Source organism: Schistocerca cancellata, chromosome 6 (genome assembly GCF_023864275.1).
Source record: "Schistocerca cancellata isolate TAMUIC-IGC-003103 chromosome 6, iqSchCanc2.1, whole genome shotgun sequence".
NCBI lineage: Eukaryota > Metazoa > Arthropoda > Insecta > Orthoptera > Acrididae > Schistocerca > Schistocerca cancellata.
In genome coordinates this window covers 194093827-194114346 of record NC_064631.1, presented here as the reverse complement: position 1 = coordinate 194114346, position 20520 = coordinate 194093827, and positions in this window count along the sequence as shown.

The following is a 20520-nucleotide window of genomic DNA, read 5'->3' as shown; positions in this document are numbered from 1 at the left end:
GGTCCAACTGAGGCGCCAGGTGGAAATGGCATGGCAAGCCGTTCCACAGGACTACATCCAGCATCTCTACGATCGTCTCCATGGGAGAATAGCAGCCTGCATTGCTGCAAAAGGTGGATATACACTGTACTAGTGCCGACATTGTGCATGCTCTGTTGCCTGTGTCTATGTGCCTGTGGTTCTGTCAGTGTGATCATGTGATGTATCTGACCCCAGGAATGTGTCAATAAAGTTTCCCCTTCCTGGGACAATGAATTCACGGTGTTCTTATTTCAATTTCCAGGAGTGTATATTTCAAAATAACTGAATTAAATTTTTGACGTTTACGGGGAGCGTAGTCGCTTGCCACTGATATTTCTTTTCTACACCGGCAGATGGCGGGCGAGTAGTAGATTGGGGTTTGTGTCGTGTGAACACACCACATTTGCAGCGATCTTTTGCATGTACAGACATCTGCGCCGATGTCTGCGCAGACAGATCGTTGCGTGTGGACCGGGCTTTACAGAGACTGCGGTCTAATACGCGCTGTATCGTGCAGCCACAGTTACAGTATGTGTCGTAAATGTTTTCCATGTGCCTCAAGCATGCGTGTACGCGCCGTAGCATGTTCTGTCTCACAGGTTCACATTGGCCAGGCTGTATGCAAACCGTATCAAAGGCAAGATGAATACACTGCTCCAGTGTCTCCACATCAGGAATGAGCTCTGCGTACAGGATACTTTTCAGATTGCCCCATAACTAGAAATCACACGGGTTGAGATCGGGTGGACGAACAGGCCATGCAACTGAACCGCTCGTCCGATCCATCGACAAGGGAAGACACAACTAAGATGCGTCCGGACGTTAGCGGGAAAGTGTGCTGGAGCACCATCTTTTAGCAGTCACATAACTCTTCGAATGGCATCTCTTCCAGCAGGGGAGGCAGAGTCACCCTCATAGTTACGGCCTGTTTGGCGACGTGGAAGGAAGACTGGTCCCAAAATGCGCTCGCCGATTATCCCGCCCCACACATTCCGGCTGCACCGATGGTGATGGTTCGCTGTCACGATACCAAGAAGGAAAAACATACTATCCCACAGATGACTGTTATGAAAACTGAAAATATCACTACGCGTAAAGGTGACCTCATATGTGAATAGCACGTATGACACAGATCCAGGAATCGTTGTTAGCTGGCGAAGAAACCAGCGACAAAACTACTCTCGATGTGGAAAGTCTGTCGCTAGTAAGCCCCGCACGTCCTGTAATCGATGAAGGTAGTAACAACTGTCATGGAGAATGTTCCACACGGTCGTCTAGCTTTGTAAGTAGGCTGTTTAGGTTTCGGGTTTGGTAACGGCACGTAGTGCTCTGTATGAAAATCGCTCACTTCGCTGTGAGCAGTCTGTGTGTGGCTGGTTGGATTCATTGCTGGAATACTCGCCTGTGTAGTGTTGGGCAGTTAGATGTGAACAGAGCGTAGCGTTGGGCAGTTGGAGGTGAGCTGCCAGTAGTGGTGGATGTGGGGAGAGAGATGACAGAGTTTTGAGAGGTTACTATGAGCAGATGATCTGGACGTGTGTCAGTCAGAAAAAGGAAATTTGGAAGACTGGCTGTCATGAACTGATATATATATATATATATATATATATATATATATATATATATATATATTGATAAGGTAAATACATTGTTTGTTTTGCATCAAAATCTTTCATCAGCTAACTATGCCTATCAGTAGTTAGTGCCCTCAGTAGTTAGAATTTTTTATTTACCTGGCAGTATTGGCACTCGCTGTATTGAAGTAGTTCGAGTCACGAAGATTTTTGTGAGGTACGTGATTCATGAAAGGTATACGTTGTCGTTAGTCAGGGCCATTCTATTGTAGGGATTATTGAAAGTCAGATTGCGTTCCGCTAAAAACGTTGTGTGTCAATTTAGTGGTGCTCACAATAAGTAAAGAGAGAACTGTCTGAGTACGTTCAATTTTGCTCAGCTGTTTGAAAATCAAATAAAAGAAGAGTTTTTCCAGCACTGTCATTCTTTACATACAAAAGGGGAAGTTTCAGCTTACCTTATACTGGCGGGCCAGCTACGTGATAACGACACGCCGCTCGCCTTCCACAGTGTTAATCACATCCTGATATAACCTTGGTAAGCGCCACCCGTTGCGATTTACCTTTCCATAAGAAAGCACCATGTCGGCAAGCTCTCGATTGTAATGCGGAACCATTGTGTACAACGCTGTATCACATCCACTACAACGTGTGTCAGCAAGAGAAGTGGACGGTCACAACATTAGCAAGTACTATGGCAGAAGAGGGCGCTAGGGCATGTGTGAGGAACAGTACCACCCTCTAGGAGGAAACCATGCATACTCTAACTGTGACTGCATGGTACAGCGCGTCTTAGACCGCAGTCTCTGTAACGAAGTATGAGTGAATACATCGTCTCTAGCATGGAAACCACGCATTTCCAGACATAAGCTCACTAGACGTTTTTTGTTCGTTATACTCTCATCGATCAATCGCTAGAGATTGTACACGGTGGGAAAAAATCACTCTGCATCAAAACTTTTTTTTCGTGCGAACGTTGCAGATGAGTTCTGACTTTCAATAATCCCTACGATAGAATGGCCCTGACTAACGATAACGTATACCTTTCATGAATCACTTACCTCACAAAAATCTTCGTGACTCGAACTACTTCAATACAGCGAGTGCCAATACTGCCAGCTAAATAAAAAATTCTAACTACTGAGGGCACTAACTACTGATAGGCGTAGTTAGCAGATGAAAGATTTTGATGCAAAACAAACAATGTATTTACCTTAATAGAGTTTAAAAATCAATATATATATATATATATATATATATATATATATCAGTTCATGACAGCCAGTCTTCCAAATTTCCTTTTTCTGACTGACACACGTCCAGATCATCTGCTCACAGTAACCTCTCAAAACTCCGCCATTTCTCTCCCCACATCCACCACTGCTGGCGGCTCACCTCCAACCGCCCAACGCTACGCTCTGTTCACATCTAACTGCCCAACACCACACAGGCGAGTATTCCAGCAATGAATCCAACCAGCCACAGACTGCTCACAGCGAAGTGAGCGATTTTCATACAGAGCACTACGTGCCGTTACCAAACCCGAAACCTAAACAGCCTACTTACAAAGCTAGACGACCGTGTGGGACATTCTCCATGACAGTTGTTACTACCTTCATCGATTACAGGACGTGCGGGGCTTGCTAGCGACAGACTTTCCACATCGAGAGTAGTTTTGTCGCTGGTTTCTTCGCCAGCTAACAACGATTCCTGGATCTGTGTCATACGTGCTATTCACATATGAGGTCACCTTTACGCGTAGTGATATTTTCAGTTTACATAACAGTCATCTGTGGGATAGTATGCGGAACCTTCTTGGTATCGTGACAGCGAACCATCACCATCGGTGAAGCCGGAATGTGTGGGGCGGGATAATCGGCGAGGGCATTTTGGGACCAGTCTTCCTTCCACGTCGCCTAACAGGCCGTAACTATGTATGTGTTAAGAAAATTATCAACATTTTGTTCATTTTGGAAGTCAGTTTTTGTAACTGATAAAAGTTAGGCTGATGGTGATTAGACGTACAGAATGTGCTCTATGGTAGTAACATGAATTTTTGGTTCTGAGGATGATGGAGTTCCGGAAACTTTCAGTCCATGAACTGATTTGTATCTTCCATGACAGATAACAAGGGAAGAATCAGGCCCGTCACTTACGTGTGTCTCTTGATCTCTTTCCGTTGAAGATACTTAAACGCTGTATAAGTCTGACACGAAAACCTGTCAAAATCTACTCCTGCATCTAGTATCTTTAAATGATTCCACAGCTGATTAGGGACCAGTGTGTGCGGGTATTTGGTCTTATGTGCAAGCATGTGCGTGAGCGCGCGCGGGCGCGCGGTCGCGCGCATGTCTGTGCGTGCGTGTGCGTGTGCGTATGTGCTGAAGAAAGACGAAAGACATTATTTTTGAATATTATCTATATTATCTACGAGCTGAAAGGATGGTGTCTGTGTTTAGATACCTTTCACGTCGCGTTTTCGTGCGCGGGTCTGAATGATCAATAATCGCTTGTCCGTCTGCTGGGTGGAAAGTGCGAGTTTTTTCTCCGCGAGATTTACCGGGACTAAGCCAGCAGAGGATCTTGGCGGAGGAATCGGTTCGCAAAAACGTGTCGCCGACAGGCAGAGGGCAGCTTCCTCCCTGGACGCCCTCGCCTCCCGCTTGTTGCTGTGACGTGAGCGTGCTGATTCCAGCTGTGATGTACACACTTATCTTGTGAAAGTGAATTTGGCAAATTAAGCCAACTACGTACTAGATTACGTAGCGATGGTAGCTGACTCGCGTGGATGTGCTGCATTTGTGTGATTGGGTGTGACGTGCTTTTCAGGTTACGCAGCAATAGATTCTTTCCGCAATACATTCTTTTATGTAATCGAGGTTTATTATGGAAATGTAGAGTCTTCGTTCGTCCACTCAACTTTTCAGTGCACGTGGTACCAATATGCACTTTCGTTTCAGTTATCTAAGGTTTTTAAGTTGCTTGGCTTATTGTTCCTCCACTCATCAAATAAAACTTCTGGCGATATTGCTAATATGCGGTGATATTTTTTCATCTGTTCTATATCGATGATAATATAAAGATACATGGTGCGTTGAATGGATTTGTATATGACATATGATATTTCGTATTCAGTTATTGAACATAAATTGGAATTCTTACGAATTTACTTTCATTTCGCCTGGCATGTGTTCAAGCTAATCTTCCACGTGTTCTATATCTGAAGATGTGCTCACGTAACAACTACGTTCTTGAAAGTACTTCAGTAACTTTAATTGCATTTAAATCCGTGAGATAATAACCAGCCTTATGAAGAGATGAGCGTTTTATCACGCAAAGTTTCAACTATGCAGGTAGGTTTGTGACGTTGTTGAACTTGAAGACATGAGCCTGCGAAAACGGAGACATAGAGATGATTTCTGCAGCGACAATAGCTCTGGACGTTTTCAGTTCACTAGGTATTGTAAGATACAGAGAGCAAAAAAAAAAAAAAAGCATCGCACGAATTGCCTCTACAGTGTGTCCAAGAATGGGTGATCAAAATACAGGAATATAACAACAATAATGATCATTCGAAGCAAAACAGCCTAATAAACATGGACTCTGAAATACATACCGTAAGAGCTATGGGCACTTATTCACCTTCGATACAGTAAAACAAATGTCTTCTACTGGAAGATCTTTGGTTTGCATACTTTGGGAGGAAGTAGTATAGACCAAAACAAGAAACAATTGTCTGGTAGGTATGGGCTCTAAACTGAATATCTAAGAGCTAGGAGCACCTGTTCAGTACAAGAGATGTATTTCAAAGTAGCGAAGATCAACAAGTGCTCATAGCTCGTAAGGTATGTATTTTAGAGTTCATGTTTATTAGGCTGTTTTGCTTCGAATGATCGTTATTGTTGGTTCAAATGGTTCTGAGCACTATGGGACTTAACATCTGAGGTCATCAGTCCCGTAGACTTAGAACTACTTAAACCTAACTAACCTAAGGACAGCACACACATTCATGCCCGAGGCAAGATTCGAACCTGCGACCGTAGCGGTCGCGCGGTTCCAGACTGAAGCGCCTAGAACCGCTCGGCCACACCGGCCGGCCCGTTATTGTTGTATTCCTGTATCTTGACAATTCGTCCTGGGACACCATGCAACGTATATCCACGTATAATGAGTACTTACATGATGTGTGTGGTAAAGAAACTGTCGTGTGACGAGGGCCTCTCGCGGTGTGCAAGTCTTTCGACGTGTCACCACTTCGGCGACTTGCGCGTCGATGGGGATGAAATGATGATGATAAGGACAAGATAACACCGAGTCTCTGAGCAGAGAAAAATCTCGGACCCAGTAGGGAATCGAAACCGGGCCCTTAGGATTGACATTCTGACGCCCTGATCACCTTTTTTTTAAAAAAAAAATCTAGTTTTGTTCGCTTTCGTTCGTTGCATCTGCTCGGGGCTGACGTCGTAAGCCATCCGTTCAAGTTCGTTGTTGATCGATTAACTCAGTTTTTTTTTATTACAGAGGACTGCTAACCCTCTGACCGAATGCGGTGAGCTAGCGTGCCGGCTTAGCACTCGCCGACCGCGGGCGGACGTTGTAGTGGGACGAAATTGAAGCGTCACCCATCCAGCAGTGTCAGCCCAGTTTGCAGGTGAATATAAGTTTAATTTAGTTTTTGTTTATGTATTTTTGTAATATTTTGTAATGGTTGTGAATTGCCTAAAGTTTTTGTATTTTTTTTATGTTTCATGTACGGAGAGGGCGGCGCAACGAACGGAGACAGCATCTTCCCTGCCGCGACCAGAGAGAAAATTGCTGGCCAAAGAGCAACAGAAGATCCTGGAACCGAGTTGTTGCGTCGTGCTTCTAAAAATTGATAAATGAAAATATGTAATTTTTTTGTACAACAATGATATCATAGGAAGTTTAATCTTATTGAAAATGTTAGTCCTATCTTGTCGAGGCTCAGGTTCACGTCTGTATGTAGGAAGATAATAAATTAGTGGAGGCTACTAAAGTTGAAATACGTGTTCTGAGGATTTATTTATGAAGAATTATGTGAATGGGTTAATAATATATTTGACAAGATTATTGAATTTTGACAGCGTTTATCGCAACTTTGAATCTCAAAAGTTTATTCAATGTGTGGTTCTAATTTCGATTAAATCAAGATAAAGTGTATCAATATAATTTCTGAGGAGAAACAAACGACATCTAATATTGAAAAAGTTTACGCAAACCAATTGGCTCGAGTGACGTAATTCTGTGCGTACGACCCAAATGATGTTTTACAGTTTCGTTCAAGAACCATTCTGAGACAATTTAAAAGAATATAAATAATTTTGGAGTGGGTTGTAACTGACGTAGGTGACGAAGTCTGCACATGGTCATATGTCGAAAGAAAATCATTTATAAGAAACTTAAGTCGTTACACTACAACGTGTATGTGTGGTAAGAACTATAGTCTCACTTTTGACCTTTTTAACTCCTGTTAAACTCATTTTTCCGTCGTACTCGGTAAAAGTTCTTCAAACTACGAAACGTAAAATAAGCTTAGTCATATTGTGTTTATTCACACGTGGGTCATATTGTACGCAAAAGGGTAAACCGCGATCACAGTCTTTTGTGAACTTGCAATTTAAAGTAAGCAATAGTGGCAGGTTTTCAGAGCGACTGCGTGCTGATAACAAATGCTACAAGCCGTCATCTGTCACTAAAGGACAGCTCTTTCAGTAATAACAATTTACTCGCCTTTTTGTCATGTTTTAATGTGAGAGAACCATCCGTAGAGGTGATCTGAATATATTTGACGCGTTGTGTGTAATTTCGATGTGGTTATGAGCTTCTGTCACCGGACAGTAAATTCGTCCCGACTGTTAGTCATCCCGCCCTCCCCCCGTGTTGCAATATTGATTTACTGTCACACAGATGATGCTGTATATTGTCAGATGGAGACACCGGCAAGTCTATTTATCGCGTATCACGAACACCAGCTAGCGCGCAGTTCGGCAACGATTGCGCTCTTGGGCTGGATGAGGGTTTTACTGCCTGGCGAAGCGGGTTTGGATTTCACGCTCAGCGATTAAAAGATTCCAGCGATACACAACAATGTAAAATGGCTAATCCCATTACTTCGCTTACCGTGTTACTTACCATATTTTCGCACAATCCGTTTAGAAAGTAATTGCTTTTCAGTAATCTTTCTGCGCAGGAATACGCCTCTTTATGTTTTTGTTTTGTTTTGCTCTTCGCACAGGAATCGAAAAAATAGTATATTCGGTATTTAATTAACGAATGCTAAAAAAAAAGGCTTGGAGCGTTAGGATAAATTTGCAGCTTTACTGTCGCCGGGCGCCCATCAGGAACCTAAAAATGTGGGGTGGGGACAGAGGAAAGCGAGTGGAGAGCCGAATAATTTTCGACGTTTTAAGCTGTGCGGTCTGGATGAGCCGATAAAAAAAGGGGGAGCCACCACTTCAAAATGCCGTGAAAGCAAATGGGCTGGCTCGCATATTGGCTATGCGGGTAGAGGAAAAAAAAAAAGATAGAGGGGAGAGGGTGCGAGTGACAGGAGCGGTGTGTGGTGAAGGGGGAGCGGGGGAGGGGACGCGAGTGCCTTTCATATCGCGTAACTGCCGACTGATCATTTCCAGCGCGCGGAAATCACTTTAGGAAATCGCTTCGGAGCGGAGTGGAGCGCGTATTGCGGGGGATTAAGCCTGCGAATGCGGCCCGCTGCGAGCGGCTGCGGCCGCGGAAGCGAACGCGAGGGTTGGGGGAGGGGAGGCGGAGCGGCTGCGGGGCCCGGAGCAGCGGTTTACGCGCGGCTGGCTGCGGAGGGCGCAGCGAAAACACGGCGCGGCCCTTGCCCAGGATTAAAAAGGGTGCCGGGGCTGGGCACTTGAGCGCCGCACCTCAGATTCCGGCCGAGCGCCCGCCCTGTGCAAACACGGCCGGCCGGCGCTCGTAGGTGTCGCTCGCCAAAGGGCACGAGAGCCGAAGGGACGCGAAGGGCCCAGCCGCAAAGGCACCAGTCGGCCGGCAGAAGGGACGGGGTGGTCGGCACGCGTCGCAGTCAGCCGGAGGTAGAGAAGAGAGCGCGCGCGCCTTCGACGCCGTTCGCAAAAAAAGGGACAGTGACGTGTAGCGTATTTTGCTAAGGAAGCTTTTGTGGGGACCTCCCGCTGCGCCTATGGCCGGTCGGCCTTTTAAGTAATTTTACTGCAAACAGCGATCGAGGAGACGGCGACCTCTTTTACTGAGCTGTGGTCCTGTCAGGGTCGCCTAACTGTCAGAACTTTATGGTGGAAATTCGGCAGCTGTTTTTCTACTTTTGACACCTTTGTACCGTTAAGACGTGGCGAATATGAATCTGTCCAGGGCTGTGCCTAATCAGAAAGTGTTTCTCTGTTCTCACACTTCTCGCTCGCTCAATAATCTACGAGGGTCTCTCTAAAACAAATGCACACTATATTTTTTTTAAATCCATCTTTTATTCTAGATGTTCGAAAGTTTTGCTGTGTGTGAATAAATCCTTTAGGAACAATATTTTCATTTCTCCACATAATTTCCATCCCTCTCAACTGCCTTACGCCATCTTGGAACCTGTATACGCGAACGGTAAAATTCTGGACCAACCTGTTGGAGCCACTGTTTGTCAGCGTGCACAAAGGAGTCATCGTCTTCAAACCTTGTTCCACGAAGAGAGCCTTTCAGTTTCCAAAGAGATAATAGTCACATGGAGCCAGGTCAGGGCTGTAAGGCGGGTGTTTCAGTGTTGTCCATCCGAGTTTTGTGATCACTTCCATAGTTTTTTGACTGACATGTGGCAGTGCATTGTCGTGCAACAGCAAAACATCCTGCTTTTGCCGATGTGGTCGAACACGACTCAGTAGAGCTTGAAGTTTCTTCAGTGTCGTCATATATGCATCAGTATTTATGGTGGTTCCACATGGCATGAAATAGGGTCGTAAAAATAATCATGCAAATTCGGTTCAAAATGGTTCAAATGGCTCTGAGCACTATGGGACTTAACATCTGAGGTCATCAGTCCCTTAGAACTTAGAACTACTTAAACCTAACTAACCTAAGGACATCATACACATCCATGCCCGAGGCAAGATTCGAACCTGCGGCCGTAGCGATCGCGCGGTTCCAGACTGTAGCGCCTAGAACCGCTCGGCCACTCCAGCCGGCTGAGTACTTCGCAATCGAAATACACCGTAACCATAACTTTTCCAGCAGAAGGTGTGGTTTTGAATGTTTTTTCCTTGGGTGAATTTGCATGATGCCACTCCATTGATTGCCTCTTCGTCTCTGATGAAAAATGATGGAGCCATGCTTCATCACCTGTCACAATTCTTCCCAGAAATTCATCTCCACCATTCTCGTACTGTTCCAAAAATTCACTGCATACCGTTTTCCTTGTTTCTTTGTGAGCCACTGTCAACATCCTGGGAACCCACCTGGCACAAACCTTTTTTTAACGCAACACTTTCATTATTCTGCAAACACTTTCTTCCCCTATCCCAACGCAGCGTGACAATTCGTTCACTGTGATGCGTCTGTCAGCAGTCACCAATTCGTTAACTCTCTGCACATTGTCTGGAGTGTGTGCAGTACGAGGCCTGCCGCTGCGAGGAGAATCCTCAATATTGCCGTGCCCGCTTTCATCACGTAACCTGCTTTCCTGCCGACTAACTGTACTGCGATCGACAGCAGCATCTCCATACACCTTTTTCAACCTCTTGTGGATGTTTCCCACTGTCTCGTTTTCACAGCACAAGAATTGTATGACAGCACGTTGCTTCTGACGATCGTCAAGTGTAGCAGCCATCTTGAAGACATGCTGTGACGGCGCCATTCACGGGAACAGGTTGAACTAAGTTTTAAAATAGTCGGGAAGGATGTACGTACACACTGTAAAATTTTCACACATTCGGAATTAAAATTGTATTTTTAGAAAAATAGTGTGCATTTCTTTTGGAGTGACCCGCGTAATTCATTTAATAATCCTATGTGTTTCAATTTGTGTTAAAATTGCTTGCTAAATTCACTTTCATTTTGCCCAAACTTTATTTTCTAAAATCACTTTATCTTTACGACATTCAACAAAGACATCATTTGGTCATGTTCTATTAGCCAAGATAAAACAACATTTCTTCCATTCCATTAGGCTGTCTGGTACAGCAACCGTATGTAGAATATTTGAATTAAAAACGATCTTGATTGTAACGTGTTCTTTTATTAACATTGCCCTTCGTCTACGTTGGTTGGTTGGTTGATCTGCGAGGTCATCGGTCCCATCGGATGAGGAAAGGATGGGGAAGGATATCGGCCGTGCCATTTCAAAGGAAGCATCCCGACATTTGCCTGAAGCGGTTCAGGGAAATCACAGAAAATCTAAATCCGGATGACCAGTCACAGATTTGAACCGCCGTCCTCCAGAACGTGAGTCCAGTGTGCTAAGCACTGCGCAACCTCCCTCGGTTTTTCGTCTTCGTGGGGCATCTTCAGGTTTTCTAGCTAAATCATCTGAGGATGCCTCACGAGGGTGAAACGCGTTATTAATCAAAGAACAAATTGCAACCGAGACTGGTTTTAATTCAAATATCAAGACGAAATCTTTCAGTTATCTCTCTGTGACACCATTGAGTCCTATTTCCATCTTTCGCATCCTTCCACTCGTCTTAGCCAATGAGGTGTACGTGGAGTTGAACAGTCCATACTGCTGTACAGATTTGAATAGGCATTTCATTATATTCAACTTCATGTTCTGGAGGCAGCGTTAGGCGGCTCAGAAATGTGCAATGTTGGAGATTTTGGATGAAATTCCTTACCTTTGGTGGTTAATATACAACGTGTGGGTCATTTCAGTCATTTTACAGTTATTGATTGTAGCCTGCAGAAGTTGTAGTGAATTATAACGTAAAGTACTGCCGATGTGAGTAGCGACAAAATGGCTCACAGGTCCTTCGTAAACTGGAAGCTGATTTATGGGATCCAGTGATATCTATTCAGTCCATTAGGTTGTATAGTCCGTCTTATCATTTCCTCCCGCACTCACTATGAATGGTTTGTTGTCTTTCTGGAAAACATATCTGCAGAGAATGAAACTTCGTAGCCTTTACCAGTAGCCTTCACTTCTATTTCAGTTCAAGTTACATATACTGAGAATCTATGTGGTCTTCATAATCTGTCGGTACAGTTTTGACAGAAATATGCCAACTATAACCAATATTTCTGGTAACTATTTTGCTCAACACAATTCATTATTATTGAAGGTAAAATAGTTATATGGAAGTATGCTGCCATCTTGTGGACACATGTTGCTACAGCTGTTGTTTCATCAGTGAGAAGTTGTAACACCGAAAATGCAGGATGCATGACACCTGCTATCAATATATATATATATTTTAATTGTATGTAAATATTTGTAATTTAAATGCTTTCTTTTAATAAGTAAGGGCATTGCTTCACTGTATGTGTACATTTAGGCAGAAGTCTGTTGACGTTTCATTGTATTTATCTGTGTTTTACTGTGAAACTTATAAGCTCTGGGAAAAAGCCAAAGGAATTGTTATTTACTTCGACTAGCAACGATAACAGCAGTGCTTGTGCGTTGTAAAATCTTTGGGTAGGGGGTTGTTCGCGGAGAGAGCGGGAGACGGGTTTCAGCGCTTGTAGTGTGCGGAAGTGTGGTGTTAACGCTCTGGCAGTAGAGTGTACCATTTACGCGGCATCATGTACGCGCGCCGGCCAGATGGCCAGTAGCAGGAGGAAGGACAGTGGACGGGAGGAAGAGGTTGTATTAATTACGATTGCCCGTTCCTGTAATTAGCTGTGGCCCCACAAGATGCTACCGTCTTCAACAACAGCAGCAGTTCCAGCAACACAGATTCGTCGTCGGCTCCGAGTTTCGTCGCACGTACAGCACTGAAGTAAGACTGTTCATTGGTAGAAAGTATTAACAGCTAACCCAGCAGCTCAACTGAATGTGATTTGATTAATGAACTTTATTTAAATAATAGTCAGTTAAATTCAGGGCGATTGTGTCCTCATTGCCCCCAGACATTGTTACCAAGCAGGGTCCTTTTTCCCTTTTTTCCTTATATGTAACCGAATTTTGAGAATCTATGACTGAAAAAAAATCCAAATCTAAAGAAAATACAAAAATAAAGAGCGGGGCAGTTTTATTTATTTCACATATAGCTTGGAGCACATGGCTGCTTGGTTTGGTACGTAGTCTAGTATTTAATTCTGTTCAAGTCAGTAAAAAAAGGTTCAGTTGTTCAGACAATAATATGAAATCCAATTTGAAAATTAAGTAACTGCAAAGTAAAAAGTGCTTTCCTTTCTCTAAATATCTTTGATGACGTTATGTTGAGGTCTCTGAAAATCATTCTTCACGTAACGAAATTCAATACTAACATACAGTTTAAGCGGATATTTTCAAATCATTTCTCGATTGCCTTATTTAAAATTTAATGACAAACTTAAGATAAAAGTGACTTCTCAGTTTTCTTTATCATTACATACTCACTTAAAAAAATGTCAAAAAACGTGACAACCTTCAGTTGCCACGTCAGTGTTTAATAATAAATGTCTTCCTTTCCCATAGTCTTGTACAGGATTTTGGATGTAAATCGCCCTAGTGGGCTGGCGACCGTAATTATTTCCTTTTCGTTCATTAGTGTAACTTTTGGATTAACGGTCAGTGGTACCCCTTTTCTGTCCAGTGTTGTTCGTGAGTGAATGCACAACATAACTTTCATTTTTCCAAATTGTAGCCCTGTTCGGCTGAGAGGTGGCATGAGCCCCCTCTCATATTTCTATCTTACGATTTTCCTCTCTAATTGCATGCAGTGAAAAGTCGCTATTCCTTCACACGCGGACTTCCCACGCAGCGTCTCTCGTCACCCGGGTGGTCCGGTAACAGGCGGGCTCTGCTGATCTGGAAAGCGTTAAGCCGACGGGTGTGAGGAAGTCGAGTGAATGCTTTGCAGACGCCGACATTGTCAAAAGACACGCCCGGAGGTGTATGAAGTAGCGGCTGGGCTAGAGGTTCCGTTACTTCGCAGAAACTTAGCGAAAACACTTTCTGGCGGGCTACCAGCGAGGCGTGGAAATGACTTGTGTACCCAGGCAGTTGTGGCGGGAAAATTCCCGCGCTTTCTGCAAAATAGTAACTGTTATTGGCTTGCTCAGGGCATAGCTACGTGACGTAGCAAAATCAGCGCAGAAATTGGCGCCAAGAATCTCCATTGGTGGAATGGTAGTGCTCCGGCAATAGAGTGGAATACAGGTATTCCGCCGGTTTTCGAGTTGCTCATTGGAACGGTTAACCACGGCCACTGTCGTGGGGGCGGGAATGTTCTGTGTTCGGTTTGTACGGGTGCTCTTGTGAGGTAGTCGGCTCTCGCCTTTCGGTCGAGGATGTCGAAGCAACCAGCCATCGCCTCCGGTACGCCAGATCGTGTTCTGGCAGTTAAGAAGACAGTTTGGTAATGTATGTCCGCAGCACCGGCAGATAGGGATTTTCCTAGGTGATAATCAGAGCTCAGCAGAGTTCGCCTGTTCGTCTTTTTCTAACTTTGTTCTGTCTTGAGTAGCAGCAATTAATGTTGGGTTAGCTGTGTGTCTCTCTTAAGATTTGAATGGCAAGGAATTGGCTTCACATACCACTTCGTCTTAAACCTCACAATCTAGTTTAGGGACAACTTCACCTTCATAGCGTTTGTTTGAGTATCCAATTTTGGACAGAACTTTCATTCTGTTAATCGGTAGAGCAACCCATCATTTCTCAGTACGTTAATGAAACCTTCCTTTATTTAACTTATTTATCAAATTAAATTATTGCAGGTGCCAAACTCTTTTCTACTCCACTTGCAGGGTTGATTACAGTCAGCTCGCGTATATTTTTTAATCCATGTGCAACAGCAAAAGTCGGAGTTAGAATAGGGGGGGGGGGGGGGGAGCTTAGAGCATCATTTACATATGGAGATTCTAGAAGAATTTAGTGTTAAATACACTGCTTGCCCCGGCACCTTGCACGGTTTAATTACTTTTTTATTTTTAGTAGATTTTTCTGTCGGAAAGATCGGTTGTAAACTTTCCCCCTACTTATCGGTATTACTTGTTCGGGAAAGATGGCCTTATCCAATTAGAAAAATTCCATTATGTATACACGCGATCCATGGTCATATTTTATATCGCAAGCAGGATAGGCTGATTAGTAAGGGTGGAGGTCACAAAGTCACTGTCCGAACAGTCAAATAATTCATTCACACTCCGCTGTTTCATCCCATTAATAGTAAATATACCATTCTATGTACAGTGATTTACGGATGGAGAAATGCAGCTTTGTGGATGCTGTTCTGGAAAAACAGAAGGCTACGCATTGCGTTTCTTTGCATAGCGGCGATATATTTCGCGGGATATATGCTATTCCCTATTTTCAACAGCATATGAAGACTTTGCGGTTGAATTACGTCATGATCTTATTGGTTTGATGAAGCATTTCAGTAAAAAATCTATTCGAGTGTGGTTTCAGTATTTACAGGCATGAGGAAATATACTCATGAGACTGCTTTTGGCTGTAAGCTGAAATTATACTTGCATAGAGTCATTTGCGTGAAGAGTTTGACAGAGCACTGAAAGACCTAAGTCGAAACGAGGCCCCGTGAGTAGACAACATTCCATTAGAACTACTGACAGCCTTGGGAGAGCCAGTCCTGACAAAACTCTATCATCTGTTAAGCAAGATGTATGAGACAGGCGAAATTCCCTCAGACTTCAAGAAGAATATAATAATTCCAATACCAAAGAAAGCAGGTATTGACAGATGTGAAAATTACCGAACTATCAGTTTAATAAGTCACGGCTGCAAAATACTAAGACGAATTCTTTGCAGACGAATGGAAAAACTAGTAGAAGCCGAGCTCGGGGAAGATCAGTTTGGATTCCGTAGAAATGTTGGAACACGTGAGGCAATACTGACCCTACGACTTATCTTAGAAGAAAGATTAAGGAAAGGCAAACCTACGTTTCTAGCATTTGTAGACTTAGAGAAAGCCTTTGACAATGTTGACTGGAATACTCTCTTTCAAATTCTAAAGGTGGCAGGGGCAAAATACAGGGAGCGAAAGGCTATTTACAATTTGTACAGAAAGCAGATGGCAGTTATAAGAGTCGAGGGACATGAAAGGGAGGCAGTGGTTGGGAAGGGAGTGAGACAGGGTTGTAGCCTCTCCCCGATGCTATTTAATCTGTATTTGGAGCAAGCAGTAAAGGAAACAAAAGAAACGTTCGGAGTAGGTATTAAAATCCATGGAAAAGAAATAAAAACTTTGGGGTTCGCCGATGACATTGTAATTCTCTCAGAAACAGCAAAGGACTTGGAAGAGCAGTTGAACGGAATGGACAGAGTCTTGCAAGGAGGGTATAAGATGAACATCAACAAAAGCAAAACAAGGATAATGGAATGTAGTCGAATTAAATCAGGTGATGCTGAGGGAATTAGATTAGGAAATGAGACACTTAAAGTAGTACAGGAGTTTTGCTATTTGGGAAGCAAAATAACTAATGATGGTCGAAGTAGAGTGGATATAAAATGTAGACTGGCAATGGCAAGGAAAGCGTTTTTGAAGAAGAGAAATTTGTTAACATCGAGTATTTATTTAAGTGTCAGGAAGTCGTTTTTCAAAGTATTTGTATGGAGTGTAGCCATATATGGAAGTGAAACGTGGACGATAAATAGTTTAGACAAAAAGAGCTTTCGAAATGTGGTGCTGCAGAAGAATGCTGAAGATAAGATGGGTAGATCATATAACTAATGAGGAGGTATTGAATAGAATTGGGGAGAAGAGGAGTTTGTGGCACAACTTGACTAGAAGAAGGGATCGGTTGGTAGGACATGTTCTGAGGCATCAAGGGATCACCAATTTAGTACTGGAGGGCAGCGTGGAGCGTAAAAATCGTAGAGGGAGACCAAGAGATGAGTACACTAAGCAGATTCAGAAGGATGTAGGCTGCAGTAGGTACTGGGCGATGAAGAAGCTTGCACAGGATAGAGTAGCATAGAGAGCTGCATCAAACCAGTCTCAGGACTGAAGACCACAACAACAACAACAGAGTTGTTTGACAGGACTTAATGAGTGATTACTTGCTACTTGATGCTCAAGTACATAGCTATGCAAATTCATTTACCGTTGCATATACACTCCTGGAAATGGAAAAAAGAACACATTGACACCGGTGTGTCAGACCCACCATACTTGCTCCGGAGACTGCGAGAGGGCTGTACAAGCAATGATCACACGCACGGCACAGCGGACACATCAGGAACCGCGGTGTTGGCCGTCGAATGGCGCTAGCTGCGCAGCATTTGTGCACCGCCGCCGTCAGTGTCAGCCAGTTTGCCGTGGCATACGGAGCTCCATCGCAGTCTTTAACACTGGTAGCATGCCGCGACAGCGTGGACGTGAACCGTATGTGCAGTTGACGGACTTTGAGCGAGGGCGTATAGTGAGCATGCGGGAGGCCGGATGGACGTACCGCCGAATTGCTCAACACGTGGGGCGTGAGGTCTCCACAGTACATCGATGTTGTCGCCAGTGGTCGGCGGAAGGTGCACGTGCCCTTCGACCTGGGACCGGACCGCAGCGACGCACGGATGCACGCCAAGACCGTAGGATCCTACGCAGTGCCGTAGGGGACCGCACCGCCACTTCCCAGCAAATTAGGGACACTGTTGCTCCTGGGGTATCGGCGAGGACCATTCGCAACCGTCTCCATGAAGCTGGGCTACGGTCCCGCACACCGTTAGGCCGTCTTCCACTCACGCCCCAACATCGTGCAGCCCGCCTCCAGTGGTGTCGCGACAGGCGTGAATGGAGGGACGAATGGAGACGTGTCGTCTTCAGCGATGAGAGTCGCTTCTGCCTTGGTGACAGTGATGGTCGTATGCGTGTTTGGCGCCGTGCAGGTGAGCGCCACAATCAGGACTGCATACGACCGAGGCACACAGGGCCAACACCTGGCATCATGGTGTGGGGAGCGATCTCCTACACTGGCCGTACACCACTGGTGATCGTCGAGGGGACACTGAATAGTGCACGGTACATCCAAACCGTCATCGAACCCATCGTTCTACCATTCGTAGACCGGCAAGGGAACTTGCTGTTCCAACAGGACAATGCACGTCCGCATGTATCCCGTGCCACCCAACGTGCTCTAGAAGGTGTAAGTCAACTACCCTGGCCAGCAAGATCTCCGGATCTGTCCCCCATTGAGCATGTTTGGGACTGGATGAAGCGTCGTCTCACGCGGTCTGCACGTCCAGCACGAACGCTGGTCCAACTGAGGCGCCAGGGGGAAATGGCATGACAAGCCGTTCCACAGGACTACATGCAGCATCTCTACGATCGTCTCCATGGGAGAATAGCAGCCTGCATTGCTGCGAAAGGTGGATATACACTGTACTAGTGCCGACATTGTGCATGCTCTGTTGCCTGTGTCTATGTGCCTGTGGTTCTGTCAGTGTGATCATGTGATGTATCTGACCCCAGGAATGTGTCAATAAAGTTTCCCCTTCCTGGGACAATGAATTCACGGTGTTCTTATTTCAATTTCCAGGAGTGTATTTAGGATTTTGTGTCTGTCCTGTGGCGACTCCTTCAATAACTTATGGTCAATCGCTTTCTCAACTTTTTTATTGGGTTGTAAATACTCAAATTAAACGGCATAGGTTAACAGATCAGGACTTTTCCTAACTACTCGTCACAGAGCTTGCTTCTTATCACAGAACACGCTGTCTACAAAGTCACTTGGAAAGATGGCTTCAGGACGTGTGGTGAATGGAATGCTCTATGCTTGACATCGTATCATAATGTGATACTCAAATACAAGTAGCTGATAACAGAATTTTTGCCTTAATGTTAAGCATACAGAACTTACATTCCGTTCCAGTACTGTATTCATAAATACAATGAAAAAAGTTAGGAGTGATTTTCTGTGACAGAGTTTAATGACGCTTATTACGCACCACTGGTCACTAAAATTTCAACACCTGGAAGGGTAACAAAATTTTACTTGTTTTGCGTTCACAGTGCGACATGTAGAATACATGATTGAGTTTGTACCGTGATTTGGGAGTACACAAGTGTGAGATTTAGTAGACAGAGCTGCCACCTCGATTAGAAAAAACGAACTAACCCTGCTGGGTATCGAGTCTAAGTGTGGATGACAGAGACGCGGTGCTTCAGCTCTATGGCAGAGTCGACCAGTCGTAGAACCGGTCTCCCAGTGACTCACGACCAGATGTTTTAAGCGGGTGTGAGGTTTGGAATACGCCCTACCCAGGGCAACAATGGATCAGCACAGCACAGGCAACGAGTTGTCTGGCGTTCGCCATCTTTAGAATACGACAGATTTCTAATAACTATCATATCACTATGGTGCACTGTATGTGTTAAAAATATCGAGACAAAGTTTAATAAAAAGTTGATGTGGTAGGACTAATTTTCGTATCTACATTAGGACGTTTTTGAGAAAAATTGATAACAGATTAGGTAGTGTGGCAGCGTACTGCCAGTTGATATACTGAATGTATACACATTTCGAGCACTCTTCACTTAGAGGTAAGATTCATATACGACTGTCTGACTCTTTACCTCCGGATTTCACAGGTCAGAAAGCCATAATGGTCATTTTAAAATACAAAGCTAAACTCTAGTACCCGTACCTATAAAAATAAGAATGATTAAGATTATGTGCTACTAATATTTCCTTTTTCCTGATTGAAAAGATACTACAACAAAGTAAAACTGGAAGAATTTCATCCCCAAAAATACTTTTAAGTTGTGATAAATCGCTAATTTGCTACATGTCATAGTTGAGTTTTTCGGGACACTTTCACTTTGGCATAGTAAGAAGCTATTTCGCAATGTTGCCACGTGGTTTACTAAAACAGAGACTCGGCAGAGTGATAATGTCCATCACAGACCTATAAAATGGTAACGTCTATCTCCTCTTTCCCAAAATAAAAATTAAATAAACAACGAAATGTGAACTGTGACACGTGTCACAAACGGGCGAAATTTTCCTGCGTTGAGGTTCAAAAGGCTCTGAGCACTATGGGACTTAACTTCTATGGTCATCAGTCCCCTAGAACTTAGAACTTCTTAAACCTAACTAACCTAAGGACATCACACACATCCATGCTCAAGGCAGGATTCGAACCTGCGGCCGCAGCGGTCGCGCGGTTCCAGACTGTAGCGTCTTTCCTGCGTTAAGATGCGCATGACTCGCTCATGCAAAATTCATGATACCCTGAATAGGATCTGTCTGTACTAACGACGTAACGGCATCCAAAATCTGCGGGGTACTTAAGGCCAAACCTTATGCAGCGCCATAGTCACGTGAATTCGGAAGTAGTGTATATTGGCCACAAAAAAATCTATTCTGTGTATCTAAATTCACACTCCGTAGCTATTCCTTACATATAAGGCCACATTTACCATATTGTCCTCATGATTTTAAAAGGACACAAAATTAATAGTAACTGATTTCGTAAAGAGTTTTCAGAGGATTTTTCAGATAGTTTACAACGAATTTATAGTGCTAACCGGGGTGTATTGTAAAACTATAGTAGCCATTACATAAACATTAGGTTCAAATAGCATATAAAACAGTAAGAAATACATCAGCTCATCAGCAGCAAATTGCTAGAACCCTCTTCTTGTGTTCATCTAAATTTGCAAGTCTTACAAAAATGGTTCAAATGGCTCTGAGCACTATGGGACTTAACATCTGAGGTCATCAGTCCCCTAGACTTAGAACTACTTAAACCTAACTAACCTAAGGACATCACACACATCCATGCCCGAGGCAGGATTCGAACCTGCGGCCGCAGCGGTCGCGCGGT